General features: G+C 48.4%; 1 protein-coding gene across 9 annotated transcripts in view; it reads right to left on the bottom strand.

Annotated features, from left to right (window-relative positions):
- The window catches only part of CSGALNACT1 (chondroitin sulfate N-acetylgalactosaminyltransferase 1), a 323,288-nt gene that overhangs the window by 94,365 nt on the left and 212,736 nt on the right, over positions 1-16,187 (bottom strand). The window contains exon 1 of one of the 9 annotated variants that reach the window (XM_089302851.1): positions 7,291-7,422. The exons of 6 other annotated variants lie outside the window; for them this stretch is intronic. The gene's annotated coding sequence lies outside the window, so the exon portion shown is untranslated. Of the gene's footprint in view, positions 1-2,902; positions 2,920-5,820; positions 5,932-7,290; positions 7,423-16,187 lie in introns of those variants that run through there. 2 more of the 9 variants (XM_051819904.3, XM_089302850.1) reach the window with 2 other exon arrangements.

The following is a 16,187-nucleotide window of genomic DNA, read 5'->3' as shown; positions in this document are numbered from 1 at the left end:
CACGCACACGCCAGGAAACTGGCCCAAGCCCAGGGCGCTCTGCTCTTCTGTTCTCATTGAGGCTGTTAGTTTGCTGATGAACTTGGTGGAGTAGACCTGGTAGAGAGAGCTTCCTCGCTGTGCACAGATCTCCCATTTCCTGCCGTCACCCCCAACCCCTGCTCCAGGAAGCCCTGGGCCAGCTGTCGCAGAGGTGGCAGCCGGGGTGTGGAGGGTGCAGGGAGACGGGTGCTGGCTGGGGAGGCATGGCTCAGGCACCCGGGCAGAGTCGGAGCCTGCGCAGCAAAGAAGGCTCAGGCATGCACATCCCGAAAGCCTACAGGGGGACTTTCTCGTCTCCATTCCTCCCCCAGGCCCAGGGCCCCTGGGGGCTGATGGGACCAACCTGCCCCACTCAGTGAGAACCCCATAAAGCCAGGCTTCCAACACCCTCCCGCTGCTCATAGTCAAAACCCTTAGTGAGCACTGACAACCTACTAAGCACGTGACAAACTCATCCCATTCAATCCTCAAAACAGTCCCAGGAGCCAAGTCTTATTATCCCATTTAAGATAAGAAAGCTGAGGCTTAAAATAGTGAAGGGACATTTGGATAAGGTGCATAGCTAGCCAGCAGCCAGGCCCAGGTTCCCAGCTGGCCCTAATTCTTTTTTTTCCCCCAAAGATTTTATCTATTTATTTGAAAGGCAGAGTTACAGAGAGGCAGAGGCAGAGAGAGCAAGCGAGAGCGAGGTCTTCCATCCGCTGGCTCACTCCCCAAATGGCCGCAACAGCCAGAGCTGGGCCGATCCAACGCCAGGAGCCAGGAGCCAGGAGCGTCCTCCTGGTCTTCCACAGGAGTGCAGGGACTTTCTCAGGCTACAGTAGGGAGCTGGATTGGAAGTGGAGCAGCCGGGACTCAAACCAGCATCCACATGGGATGCCTGCACTGCAGGCGGCAGCTTTACCTGCTACTCCACTTCGCCAGCCCCATCCCATCTAATTCTAAGCCTGCTCTTGTCCACTGGGCCATACTGTTCCCAAGCTTCCCACTGAGACCCGCTCCTCACTCCTCACCCACAGGTCCAATGTGCCATGTTTCTGAGTCCATGGCGAGTCTGGCCGCTCACCAGTTTGCCTGGCCGCTCACATGTAGGGCTTCTCCAGCAATTAGGGTTTGCCTCCCCATAGAGCTGCACTCTGCAAGTCCACCTTCCTCCCCAGAGATGCAAACTCCCACGGTGCTGATCAGTAAGGCCCACCCCAGCCATGCTCGCACAACTGAAGTCAGCACGGCAGGATTTCTCTGCGGTGTTCCAGTGCCTCTAGCAGCCATCAGGAGCTTGTACCCATATAACTGAAAAGCACCCCAGGAGGCGGGATTCCTAATCAACACAGGGATGGTCTTTGAAAGAAGGAAACATGGAAACATGTCCGGATTGGTTAAGATGTTGGCTGGCAAGAGGCCGGCATTGTGATACAGCGAGTTCAGCTGCTGCCTGCAATGCCAGCATCTCATATCGGAACACTGGTTTCAGTCCTGGCTACTCCACTTCTGATCCAGCTCCCTGCTAATGCACCTGGAAAAGCAGTGGAGGATGGCCCCAGTACGTGGGCCCCTGCAACCACATGGGAGACCTGGAAGAAGCTCCTGGCTATGGCCTGGCCCTGCCCCAGTCATTGTAGCATTTGGGGAGTGACCAGCAAGTGGAAGATTCCTATTCTTTCTCTCTCTGGTTTTCAAATAGAAATAATAATAAAAAAAATTGCATGATGGCTGGTCTCACTAGGGAATTCTCTCCTACCACACACACTGTGAGGACTGAGACTTCTTTCTCTCAGAGCACTGCAAAGCAGACATCCAGGCGAGGGCCATGCTGCCAGGGAGATGCACACTACATTAACAAGGAGGGGACTCATTAAAAGTGGGTGAGGCTCTGCAGCCCAGGGCCTTCTAGCTACACAGTACGTGTGGGGCCCTGAGCAGGCTGCAGGCAGAGCTGTGAGCGACAAGCCCCAGCAACAGGGTGAGGTCAGAAGTGGAAACCACATTACACCAAGCTGGGATGGCTGGGGAGGCTCCACAAGAAACAGGCTCCACTCTATATGGGGCAGAGAGAGGCAGAGAGAGGCAGAGAGAGAGGGAGGGAGAGGGAGGGGGGAGGGAGAAGGATCAGAGCTCTCTGCTTCCTGATAAAATGCTCCTGTGCCTTATCAGCAGATAGGACATGAGAATGGAGGATGAGACATACTCTTTACCTCCACCACGCCCCAGCCAACGGCCTTAGACACAGATGTCCTAGAACCAAGCATTAAGGAAAGCTCCAGATAAAGGCGGCCATCAGAGGCATGAGCACGGACCCAGTGCCCTTTCAGCAGCCCCGTGGCTGCACCTCAACCTCAAGGCAATTATTATTATTTTTTAAATATTTATTTGAGAGGCAGAGAGAGAGAGAGAGCGCGAGCCCATCCACTAGTTCACTCTCCAAATGCTTGCTGGTGCCGGGCCAGGATAAAGCTGGGAGCTCAATCCAGGTCTCCCATGTGAGTGGCAGGTATTGGAGCCATTGCCATTGCCACCCAGGGTGCGCATGAGCAGGAAGTGGAATCAGGAGGGAGAGCCAGGACTCAAACCCAAGGGCTCCAAGGTGGGATGCAGGCATTTTAACCCAGGTAATTCGGATGCTGAGTCGCCAGTCTCCATTCTCCCAGACTAGAAAGCTGGGGTGACTTGCCACACAGCCAGCAGCCCCCACATCCTAAGCCAGGGTCACCATGCTGATCGGCTTCCATCAGCCACTCATTGAAGAAGACAGAGCTGCCCAGCATAGACACAGCAAATGGGGAGGTGGGGAGGCGAGGACCGGGCAGGGCAGGAGAGGAACACTGGGGCAGGGCCAGGCTGGAAACGGGGTGCATCATACCTCGACCTGAATGAAGGCCACAGCTGGAGAGCTGCCTGCCACACTCTCCCGGCTCCGGCTCCGGCTCCGGCTCCGGCTCCACCGTGCTTTGCTACCCACAGTGGCAGGGGAACTTGCAAAACCTGTGTTCCCTGGCTCTGGCTGGCCTGAGGGGGTTAAGAAGGAGACTGCTACTTTTAGCCAAGACAAAATAAACAGCTTAACTCCTCTCAGCTGTCCTCTGCCTTCCCACCTGCAGGGAAGACACCCCCACACAAATGAGGGGCTTTCTTTTGGAAAGTGGTTATTATATAACAGGACTAGAGAAAGCCCGCATTGTGCCGAATTATTTTAGAAACTCGAATTTGAGCGAGATCAACACAGCTTCTCTCCTTGCGCCACATCCTGAGTTGTAAAACCAGAAATAAGGAAAGAAGGCACGTGAGAGGTGTCGTTCTTTTTGACGAATACCAAACCCGGAGATTGCTGATATCGCGAGAGCATTTTTAAGGCACTGGCTCCAGCCTACCACGCCCACGAGTGCCTCTCCTGGCGTCCTCATCCCCATACCCAACACCCTCGCAGTCAACTATCCTCACTCAGGGGTGATGAGTTACTAAGGTACCAGCCAAAAACATCTCAAGATATTACACCTGCAAAGTAAGCCATTTGCAAGAGAGCTTGTCCTGTCGCTACACACAGAGCACAAAGGACACTTATTGATTCCAAGTTTATTCTGCGTTTTAATACGACTCAGTATTCCACTTATAAAAGTGCTTCAGAAAGTAAATGGAATTCACATAAGCCTATTTCAGTACAGAAAATTTTGAAATCCATGCAGTTTTTTTTTTCAATCGTTTTCTATGAATTCTCTAAAGACCCCTTGTTAGCTTTTGCTGCATCACTCCTAAAACATTCGTGCTCTCTGTAAACTCTGACCCTCCCACTTCTCTGATGTCTCCTGTGACGCAGACTATGTTAAGATCAGACCCACTGCGTAGATAAAGACACTGACACAGGTTAATTATTTGCCCAAATGACCCAGCAACTACGTGGCAAAACTTTTTTTTTTTTTAGGAATTATTTATTTATTGAAAAGGCAGAGTTACAGAGAGAGGGAGAGACAGAGAAAGATCATCTATCTTCTGTTAACTCCCCACATGGTTGCAATGGCCACAGGTGGGCCAGGCTGAACCCAGGAGCCTGAAACTCCATCCCACGTGGCACTAGGGCCATCATTTACTGCTTTCCCAGGTGCATCAGCTGGGAGCTGGATCAGGAGTGGACTTGATCTGGTGCTCATATGGGATGCCAGTGTTGCAGGCACCAAGCTTAACAAACACCCCCCCAAAAACGGGATTTCTGTCTACCACCTGCTATGTGCTTCAAAAGAGATGTGTGTTAGGAAGGAACAGCAGGGCATCTTCTACTGCTTTCCCAGGCCACAGCAGAGAGCTGGATCGGAAGTGGAGCAGCTGGGTCTTGAACCAGCGCCCATATAGGATGCCAGCACTTCAGGCCAGGGTGTTAACCCACTGCACCACAGCACTGGCCTCATACAATAACTCATTTTCTTATATTCCAAAATCCTAGTGTTTTTTTTTTTTTTTAATAAAAGGGCAATAAGATAAAACTGTAGTGAGTCTGAAAGGCTCTCCCCAAACTGCTGCTTCAACAGAGCAGTATGAGCTCAGCAGGGTCATTGGGGCAGTGGAAAAGTCAATGGAAGTCTCAGCCACCAGCCACATGGAGGAGGGCTGTGCTGGGTCCCAGGGTGAATGTCACGGCTGGAGACGTGACACCAGAAGCAGCAGCCACGTCGCTGCTGCACCCCAGGACTCGTCAGAGGAACCCAGGGCACCACGCAGCCGAGTTCTGAACTGCAAATTCGCTATCTACAGGGCAGTGGAGAATCTCAAAGCTGCCTAAGACATATTTTTTAAGCTCCAACTTTCTGCCAGTTCCCATGTACTAATTTCAGAGACTGGTACTAAACACATTCCTGGGGTGCCAATGTTTTTAAACAACAAAGACATTTCCTCAGATACACTTCAAGCTGCCCCTGGTGAGAGAGGCCCCAGCAGCTCCATATTCTGGTAGAGAGCAGGTCTTCTTCAGATCTGCCCAGGGTAGGCATGGAACACTTCCATCTGGAGAAGAAACTGGACTAGGATCCTTCAGACAACACACGGGAAGCTCTAGCGAGTGCCGCTATTACTACAGCTGCTCCGTAAGAATCTCCAAGGAGCAAAACAATCGAAGAATTCTTTCCCGTGCCACAGTGACCTGCAAGGCACCTGTGGAAGCCAAGCCGGGGTTCTGAGAAGACCCCGTGCTCACTGCACAGCTGCTCCACTTTCCCGGACAGGCAACCTGCCGGAAAACGGCCGCACAGCCACAGCGCTGAAACACGGGGAGCAATCGTCCACAGCCAGCACGGATTCTGTTCAGTGAATCATCAAATATGTAGTAAACGCTTCCTGCGTGGAAGCGCATGTCGGCTGTCACAGGGGATCAAGACCAGGGCAGCTGGGGTCCCCGCGCTCACACAGGTAATGAGCAGTGGGAGCGACAGCTCCAGCAGAGACATCAATGTGAGGAGAAGGGGACCCGCCGCTAGCGAGGGGAGAGAAAAGCTGCCGTGCTTCCAAGGAGAGAAAGGCGGTTTCTGGCCGGGAATCAGGAGGCTGCAGCTGAGCCTTTCCCACACAGTGGTGTTCCTCACTAGGTAGATGGGGGACCTGGGAGAACACCTTCAAGGTGCTGCAGGTAGAACGCGCAGATCTAATTAGGGCTCTTCCATTCCCAGCCCAGTTCCACCATTCTTTATTTGATAAACAAACAGTGATCTGCCACACCCAGGCCTGAATCAGCCAAAGGCAGATGCTGGGAGCCCAAGCCTGGTCTCCCAAGTAAGAGGCAGGGACCCAAATACTTACGCCCTGACCTGCTGCCTCCCAGCGTCTGCATTGAAGGAGGCTGGATCAAACCGAGGGACTCAGATGTAGGTAGGAAGTCTAGCCAGTCTAGCCAGTATCTTAACTGCTATGCCAAACAGCTGTTCGCAATTTCACTATTAAATACGCATTGTGTCTGCGCCAATGGGTTAATCAGCCACCTGCAATGTCGGCATCCCACGTGACCTCTGGTTGAGTCCTGGCCGCTCGGCTTCCAATCCAGCTCCCTGCTGATGCGTCTGGGAAAGCAGAAGATGTCCCAAGTCCTTGGGACCTGCCCCTCACGTGGGATACTTGGATGGAGTTCCAGGCTCCTGGCTTTGGCCTGGCCCAGCCCCAGTTGCTGTAGCCATTTGGGGAGTGAGCCAGCGATGAAAGATCTCTCTGTGTCTTTCCTTCTCTCTCTATAACTCTGCCTTTCAGATAAATAAATAAATCTTTTTTTAAAGAAAAGAATATTGTTTAAATTAAAGAGAGAAATAAGAACTGTAAAAACTCAGTATTTTATCAACCATGTATAATATTTTTATACATTTTTTCTACCCTGACTGTATTCCTTACTTTCTAAAGCTTTTTCTTTTCTTTTTAAAAAAGATTTATTTATGTGTTTGAGAGGCAGAGTTACATATAGGGAAAGACATAGAGAAAGGTCTTCCATCTGCTGGTTCACTTCCCAAATGGCTGCAACAGCCAGAGCTGGGCCGATCCGAAGTCAGGAGTCCAGAGCTTCTTCCAGGTCTCCCACATGGGTGCAGGGGCCCAAGCACTTGGGCCATCTTCTACTTTCCCAGGCCATTAGCAGGGAACTGGACTGGAAGAGGAGCGGCTGAGACTCAAACCAGGGCCCATATGGGATGCTGGTGCCACAGGCAGAGGCTTAACCTACTATGCCAACTTTCAAACCTTTTTGATAAATCCAAGAGCAAGGTGAAAATACAACGGGCCTATCGCACTCCTTCTTTACTGGTTTTCAAATGCTGATTCCTTTGATGAAGCCAGAAGAGCTGGATTCTATTTTTCTTGAAACCCAGCTACTAATGGTGTCAAGGTTGATAGAAATGCAATTACCCTGGGGAGCAGTGTCTCTGAGGAGGGCTCAGCTTTTGATGAACACTGCTTTGTCTCTATGAAAAGCCTTCAATGAGACGGGGTTTTAAGGCGCTTCCTTAGCCATAGAGGGCTAACACTGGTGTTTGCCAGAACTCCTCAGATGTTTATTTCTAGCTTGGCTCAATGATAGGACTGAAAAGCAAAACAATATAACAACAAAGCACAGCTTTAGCAAACCCCCCACAGCCTCAACTGGAGAAGCAGACAAAAGATGAAGAACTGAAAAAGACAAGACCACCTGCACTGCACACACCCCGAGAGCAGCACAGGAGCTGAGAAGTGACCAAGGAAATCCTGAAACAGTGGACAACCTGCACAACCGACCACATGAGCAGGCCTCACCAGAGCACAGACCAGACTGCTTTGCCGTCTTTCTCTGCAGCAGTTCAGAACAGCAAGCACGCTCCTTCAGTGTGGGCTACGTTCCTGACGGATCGATTTCCCAGGCCAGCACCTCTTGTGGGGCACACAGTGCTGGCTGCGAGGTTGGCAACAACGTAGTGTCAAGTAAAGAAACGTGGACACGCTTTTGCAAACAGAGTTCAAACTAAAGCACTCACTCTGGGTGGCACCAGGATTGCTTTTATCGGTGTTGTGACTGACACTGGGAACCTGGAGAAACTTCAAAGGGCTACAACTTGAGAAAAACAAATTGGGAGGTGATAATTTGGAGGGGGAAAAAAAAAAACTCCTTATTTACACAGGAATTGCAGTCCACGCCCTGGTCTGTTCTCAGGTCAAAGGGAACCTGCCTCTCCCTCCCAGCCCCCTTCTCCTGCCGCGTGTTCTCTGAGCAGCACCCAATGCACCCAACACACGCTGCCTGCCCTGCACCTGCAGGCCAAGGTGGATTCTGAGGACCTCCCTGCCTGTGACCTTGCACGGGGGTCTGCCTGCTGCCTGTGCAGGGGTCATGGCTGTGCCCAACAATGTGCTCACCCCCATCTCCTGAAACATCTGTTATTTCTTTGTGCTGGGAGCCTCTCACCTTTCTCCCGGTGTTATAAAATACAAAGGACCTGCAAAAAGCCCATGGAAAAGGCTCATCATCTTTTAATTCCAATTTCGCAGGCCTTCTCAAGGCACGTGTGAGTGTGATGCATTGTTGAGGATGGCAGTCACCCCAGGCACTGCATAGCACTGGAGCCACCCTCGCATCTCCCTGCGTTCACACCTGTGACCCGCCCTCCTCTGGCCCTCACCTGTCTCAGCCTCTGGCAACCACTATTCCACTCTCTTCTGTGAGATGGGCTCATCAGTACACCCCGTATATATATATCGTGCTCCATAAATGTGTATAGCTATCATGTGCCAATATTTTTCCTTTTAGGAAGTGCCTCTGTTGCTTACATCTGATATATCCACAATACAGTATCAAACCCAGGAACTGAGAAGGGGCCGGCATTGTGGCACAGTGGGTTAAGCTGCCACCTGGCCAGCATCCCATATGAGTGTCAGTTAGGTTCCTGGCTGTTCCACTTCCCATCCAGTTCCCTGCTAATGCACCTGGGAAAGCAGTGGAGGACAGTCCAAGTACTTGGACCCCTGCATCCATGTGGGAGACCTAGATGGAGTTCCAGGCTCCTGACTTCAGCATGGCAACTGGAGAATGAACCAGCAGAAGCAAGATCTCTCTCTCTCTCTCTCTCTCTCTCTCTCTCTCTCTCCCTCCCTCCCTCCCCTCATCCCTCCAACTCCATACAGACCTGCATATCTGCATCTATACCTCTATAAAGAGGATTCAACAACTTTATGAAAAAATGGAATGAAAAAGTGATACAGGTTTTCCATTAACTTCTTAAGTTGTATGTATGTATTTATTTTCATTTTATTTGAAAGGCAGAGAGACTGACAGAGAGGTTTTCCATCTGCTGGTTCACTCCCCAAATGCACACAACAGCCAGGGCTGGGCCAGGCTGAAGTCAGGAGCCAGGAGCTCCATCCAGGTCTTCCACATGAGTGGCAGGGACCCAAGGACTTGAGCCACTATCTGCTGCCCCCAGGCTGTGCATTAGCAAGAAGCTGGATCTGATATGGAGTAGCCAGGACTTGAACCAGGTACTCTGGTGTGGGACACAGGTGTTCTAGCAGTGACGTACCTGCTGCACTCCATGCCTGTTGCTCGATGAACTTTCTGATGCATCCTTGTATACCCATGTGGATATCATGAAGAAACAGATAGGCACAGGTAGACAGAAAGATCTACAGATGAGTAAGACAGAGTTCCCGAGGTCCAGGAGTTTAATGTATAGTGGAGAGGACAGGCCTCTGAAGGGAGAAGTCATCACCAATGAGGAACAAAAGGGATGAAGGTTCAAGGAGGGGCATTCAACCTGACCTAGAGCGTTCCAAAAAGATCACCACACTGGAGACCATGCTGTCAACCTCGGGGGCACATGCTCAAGCCATATGCAGACCACAGAAGGGTCCCAACATCAAATGGCAGGAAAAGGAGATAAACCTGCAAAGGAAACGGAGATAGGGAAAGCACTTGCAAAGAGGCAGTGCACCACCGTGAACTTGGAGGTTAGAGCTAGGCATTTCCAGTGCTGTCCCTGACCCAGCAGGGAAGTCTGTCTAACTCTGGCTTCATTGTCAGGAAGCCCACTTTTGCCTCAGCCCCAAGTCCTGCTAATCAGCCGACATTTGCGCCTCCGTCTGCCTGAATAAAGTTTGTCTGCTTGCTTGGAATTCATAGAGAGAATGTGATCAGGATAAGCTGGCCTGACACTCTAGCAAGGTCATGTGACTCTGATAGATTTATACCATCTCAAAGCAAACCAGCCTCAGACAAGGTCACTCTGACCTCACGATAAAAAGAGATGAAAGACGTCTGCTTCATAATTATGAGTAAACACAGACAAAAGCAGTCGGTATGTCACCCACAAAACACTCAGCACCTTCTCTCTTGGTCAACACGACTGACAGCTACTCCTTGAATACTCACAATGTTAGGAGCATTTTGGCCCCCTCCCCCATAGATAAGGTCCACTGAGGAAGCAGAACAGAGAATCACCCCTGCCTTCCGATGCCTGCTCTCCTTCCTTAGCCCTGCCCCAAGTCACCCAGTGAAAGCCAAACCCCCGTGAGGCTCCTCCAGCGCCGTGTGACCCAGGCACCCCAGAGTCCCCACACGCCTGCTCTCTGTCTCGGCAACAAGCCAGAAGCCCAGCACAGGGTGCTTCCAATGGGCTTTGGAAGGAGCCAATCAACAGAACTCAGACACAGGCCCAAAATCACGCTCCCAATATTCCCAGACACCAGGGTTAGGACAGTAGCGACCTCTTGGGAAGGGAGGATGACACGTGACAAGAGTAAGACATAGAGACTCTGGAAGCTCCAGAGGGACCTTTGTAGATCTCATGTCTTTAAATTCTTTTAAAATTTATTTATTTGGAAGGCAGAGTGACAGAGAATACGAGATTATCTATCTATCTATCTATCTATCTATCTATCTATCTATCGCCAGTGGCTACTGGGTGAAGCTGCCACTTCCTATTCAATGGGAACACGGCAATGACAAATTCATCAAGTGTGAACCTTAGCCCGTGTCCAGGGTGCTCCAAACTTCACAGACAAGATGACTCACGGCAAAGGTGGGCGTTCAGCCTCCTGGTTAAGATGCCTGCATCCCATATCGGAGAGCCTGGGTTCAAGTTCCAACTCTGCTCCTGATCACATGATCACAGCTTCCTGTTGGTGCACATCACGCCCTGGATGGCAGCAGGTGATGGCTCAGTACTTGGGTCCCTGACACTCATGTGGAGCACCCGGATGAGTTCGCAGCTCCTAGCTCCAGCCTGGGCCCAGTCCCAGCAATTGTGGACATATGCAGAACGAATCAGAAGGTGACAGGATGCTCTCTTGCTCTCTCTCTCTCTCTTTAATAAACAAAGCCAAAATCATCTTTAAAACAAAATCCTCAGGACATTCTACTAACGGAGGTTGATAACCATCATATTTACTTTAGAGATGGAAAAATATAAACCCCCAAAGCACTAGCTTTCTAGACTCATGGAAAGTAATTAACTAGTTTAGGGGCTGGTGCTATGGTGTACTGGGTAAAGCCTCTGCATGCAGTGCTGGCACCCCATAAGCATCGGTTCAAGTCTTGGCTGCTCCACTTCTGATCCAGCTCTCTGCTTATGGCCTGGGAAAGCAGTGGAATATGGGCCAAGTGCTTGGGCCCCTGCCACTCATGTCAGAGAACTGTAAGGAGATCCTGGCTTCAGATCATCTCAGCTCCAGCCATTGCAGCCATTTGGGGGGTGAACCAGAGGATGGAAGACCTCCCTCTATCCCTCCCTTTCTGTATCTGTAACTCTGCCTCTCAAATAAATAAGTATTTTTTAAAGATTTTTGTATTATTTATTTATTTGAAAGACAGAGTTACAGACAGGTAGAGGCAGAGAGTGAGAGAAAGAGAAAGAGAAGTCTTCCATCTGCTGGTTCATTCCCTAAATGACCACAACAGCCGGAGCTGGGCTGATCTGAAGCCAGGAGTTTCTTCCAGGTCTCCCATGTGGGTGCAGGGGACCAAGGTCTTGGGCCATCTTCCACTGCTTTCCCGGGCCACAGCAGAGAGCTGGATGGGAAGTGGAGCAGCCAGGACTCAAACTGGTACCCATATTGGATGCTGGCACTGCAGATAGTGGTTTTACCCTCTAGACCACAGCACCGACCCCAAATCTTATTTTAAAATAAATTAATTAACTAGTCTGCCAGAATTTTTATCCACATGTATAAATAATTTAGAAAGGAAATGTAGGTCACACAGAACAGGTGTGAGTTTTGCCATGCAGGTCAGACTTATCCCAGCCTGGGGAGGAAGCTCCCAGGCAGAGGGAGCAGTCTCCAAGGGCTCCCCGCTCCAAGGGGATCCCTGCATATCCTCAGGCTCCCTCACTAGGAAAAGCACAATCAAAACATGCAATTCATCGGCACCTCTGCATCCTGCTTGCCGCTTGCCCACTCACTGGTCTTCTTGGGGTCTAAGTTTCCTAGGGTAGGTCAAGTTGGTCCAGGCTGAAGTCAAGAGCCAGAAACTCCACCTGGGTCTCCCACATGGGTGGCAGGGGCCCACGCCCTTGGGCCATTTGCTGCTGCCTTCCCAGGAACATGAACAGGAAGCTGGATTGGAACAAGAGCAGCCAGGACTTTAACTGGGGCTTGGATACGGGACACCATTACAGCCAGCTCCTTAACCAGCTATGTCCCAATGCTATCCCCTCATTCTCTATTTTTAACACATCCTTTTTCCAAATTCTACTCCTTCCTCAAGACTTATCTTTAATATCAAATTGTTCATGGAGCTTATTCTTCACTACTTAATGAGAGGACTTCAAAAGACACATGGCAAATGGAACTAAAAGATAAGTTTATTTGATGCAAAATGAGTTTGAAGTCCATGAACAGACTCCTTCACTCGCGTTCCCATGAATGTTTTCAAGATTCATTTGCACGGATTTCACACTTTTCTTGCACCAAAATAAGTATCTTTTAATTCCATTTTCCACAAACTTTAAATACATGTTTGTTTATTTATTTTCATGTACCTGAAGGGCAGAGTGACAGAGAGAGAGAGAGAGAGAGAGCGAGAGCGCTCTTCCATCCAATAGTTCACTACCCAAATACTTCCTTCCTGGGTCAGGCAGGAATCCAGGAACCTGAGTCTCCCGTGTGGGTACAGGGGTCTAAGCACTTAGGCCATCTTCTGCTGCATTCCCAGGTGCATTAGCAGGGAGCTGGACCAGACGTGGAGCTGCCAGGACTGGAAATGGCACTCCTGCATGGGATGTGGGTGTCTCCACTGGTGGCCTCACCAGCTGTACCCCCACCCCACCCCCATTTGCCACAACCTTTTGAAATGCCCCGGTACATAGTCTATCCTGCTTAGTCTTTGTGCAATTCAGCTTTATCTTTCCCTGGATGTTACCATCTGTTTTCCATCACACATTTTCACGCGTTTCTTCCCCTCCTAGCAGGCCATAAGCTGTTGGAGAGCAAGGATTGGATCTAGCTCGTTTTTCACATCCACAGCATTGATGTGTTAACTCCCAACGCTTGGCTTCAGCAATTCTCACTGTGAGAGGACAGAAGAAATTTTCAAAAATCCCTTTCTTCAAGGAATATGCAATCTAACTGGGGAGGAGGCATGAGATACACGACAAAGCTCAGAGAGAACTTCTTAAAAGGGCCAAAGTGATAAGATGTTAAAAACTGTTAGGGGAATAAACAAATCATCAATATTATATGAAAATACAGCCTGAAATTTTCAAATCCCTGTCACCCCCAACACACACACACACACACACACACACAAACTGCTTTGAGGTCTCAATTGCAGCATTTGGTCTCCTTCCTTTCAAAGGCTGAAATTTACAGTGTGTCCCCATCCCATATCAGAATCCTGGTTCAAGTCCCCACGACTGATTCAGCCTCTTGCTGATGCAACTGGGGAGCAGCAAACTGACAGCTCAAGTAACTGGGTCCCTGCCACCCATCTGGGAGACCTGGATGGAGCTCCTGGCTCCTGGCTGTGGCTGTGGCCTGGATGTTGCAGCCATGTGGGGAATGAACCAGAGGATGAAAGATCTCTCTCTCTCTCTCTCTCCCTCCTCCTCCCCTCTCTCCATCCTACCCTGACACAGCCTTTCAAGTAAATAAATCAATTTAAAAAAAAAATAAGTCTAACATTGAAACTACATCATATCAAGTGATGTGTAAAAAACAAAGTTTGAAAAAAACACTTGACCTTAGCCAGCTCATGGTTGGATGTAATACTAAGCAACATTAGAGCTATTACATAATAAAGAAGCAAATTCCTGAGAAAGCTAATGCCCCTCCCTGGGTTGCTGCAGACTGTGGTATGCACAGGGGAGGACTCAGCACTTCTGACCCATTAAGCCAGGGGCCAGAGAGGATGAAATGAAATCCACCAAGAACTATTTCTTGGCAAGACTAAAAGCAGAAGGGGTAGAAAATTGAATCAGAAATGGAAAATCCCCAGGTGACCTCAGCTTTCTCATAGGCATCTACAATGTGCAGTTTAAAGAGGAATGCCTGGAAGAAACCAAGTTAATAGCCACGAGCGGTTTCTTGGGACTAATCTTGCATCTGGCAGTATTTTGTCCTCTTCACTCCTTTGTATCTACCCCTTGCACGGCACAGTGCTTCCTCCCAGAAGCAGTATTCCTGAGGGATGCCAAGATATACATGATGGGTGACATGGCCAAAGACACTGCCAAGTTCAAGCACACAGGGCTCGGGGCTGGCAGTGAGGAAGAACACACCTAGGACTCCACACCACCCCTGCAGGGGCGGGGGGTGTAGGGGAATGATGGGTACTGTGACAGGTTTTTCACAGACTTCAGCATGTTTAACCTATTTCTGACTGATCAGCCCTGTGTCTGTTACTCATAGGTGCACCATAACCCAAAGAATTAGGAAAGAAACATTGTCTCCTAGATTTAATTTTACAGACTAATTATTGAAGGTTTTCAGCTCCCTGAAATCCTGCAAAAAAAAAAAAAAAAATACAGGTGTTCTTCTAGCACCTCAAAGAAGAATTAATCATCCAAGACACTCCTTAGACTAATTCCAAAACTAATGGCCCGGGATAACTTAGTAATTTACAACTTCTGTTCCAATGGAGGCAGTAAAAAATGGGATAAAGATTGATTCGTCTTTAAACTGTAGCTCTCTGTAATGGGTGATTCATCAACTGAACTCTCCTGATTAGAAGATGTAGAAAAAAACTGTGCATTTTTACGCTCATGCTCAAAATCACAAGTGCAATTAAATGTCCATTAATAATAGCAATAAAGTTTTAAACATTAAAAGTCATTTAAGCCAGGATTAATGGACCAGGTTAACAACTGAAAAGACCTTTTTATTTATAACCGAGGCAAATATAATACTCCAAATAATTTTTTGTAAATTTAAAAAGTAAACGTAACTCCAACTCCAAAATGGTGAAAACTAACCCGTACATTCAACATACTGCAATGCACTGTGTTAGCAGGCTACAAAGAAAAAAAGTGTGATCTTATCAATTAACACAAAGGAGCACTTGGCAAAATTCATGATTAAAAGCACTCAGAAAACTAAAAACAGAATTTCTTCAAGTTGATACAGAGTATCTACAAATAATCTACAATTAACATTATACTAAATGGCAAAAAACTAAAGACTTTCCCTATAAGACTAGGAACAAAGCAAAGATGTCCACTTTCACAACTTTTATTAGATTCAACACTGCAAATTCTAACCAGTGCAATAGTTAGGAAAAGGAAATAAAAGATCCATGGACTAGAAATGAAGAAATAACGCTGTCCATACTTATAGATGACAGGATTATCTATGTGGACAATCCCAAGTAATCTATGAAATACTCCTAGAAAAATAAGTGAGATCAGCAAGGTTAAAGGATGCAAAATCAATATCCAAAAATCAATTGCATAATGTAAACTATGGATCGTGACTGATAGCAATATGTCAGTGAAGGTTCCTCAGCTGTAACCAATGCACCACTCAGAAAGAGGACACTGACCATGGGAGGAGGCTGGGCATGTGGGGGTAGGGGCACATGGGAAATCTCTGTAATGTCTTGATTTTGCTGTTGATCTAAAATTTCTCTAAAACCAATTGCATTCCTATCTACTATCAATGGAACCCATGGGCAGTGAAATTAAAAACATAACAGCATTCACACTCACTCAAAAAATTGAAATGGTAGGTATAAATCTAATAAAATATGTAATGACTTATTGCTGAAAACTACAAAACTGAGGTGAAAGAATTCAAAGATCTAAATCAATGGATTCATGAATTGGAAAACGGATTCATGGATTAAAAGGCTCCAGACAAGGAATATATAATTCTCCCCAAATCAATACACAGATTTAACACATCACCTACAAAAATCCCAGCAAGACTGTTCTATATGTATAGACAAGGTTATTCTAAAATTTATTGGAGACAGCAAAGAAACTGTAACAATTTGAAACAACATAAAGTGAGAGGAATCAGTCTGTATTTCAAGACTTATTAGACACAGCCAGCAATCAAGACTTTGTGTGGCACTGGAAGGAAGGACAGGCACACGGGTCAATGAAGCAACAGAGACCCCAGAGGCCAGCGCTGTGGCACAGCGGGTTAAGCAGCTGCTTGAGACACTGGCATCCCACGTGAGCACTGGTTCAAGTCCCGGCTGCCCTGCTCCCACTCAGCTCCCAGCT

Source organism: Oryctolagus cuniculus, chromosome 8, assembly GCF_051225735.1.
Source record: "Oryctolagus cuniculus isolate XC-2025 breed Fujian yellow rabbit chromosome 8, ASM5122573v1, whole genome shotgun sequence".
Taxonomy (NCBI): domain Eukaryota; kingdom Metazoa; phylum Chordata; class Mammalia; order Lagomorpha; family Leporidae; genus Oryctolagus; species Oryctolagus cuniculus.
Note: the sequence above shows the minus strand (reverse complement) of the source record. Positions and strands in the feature narration are given on the sequence as shown.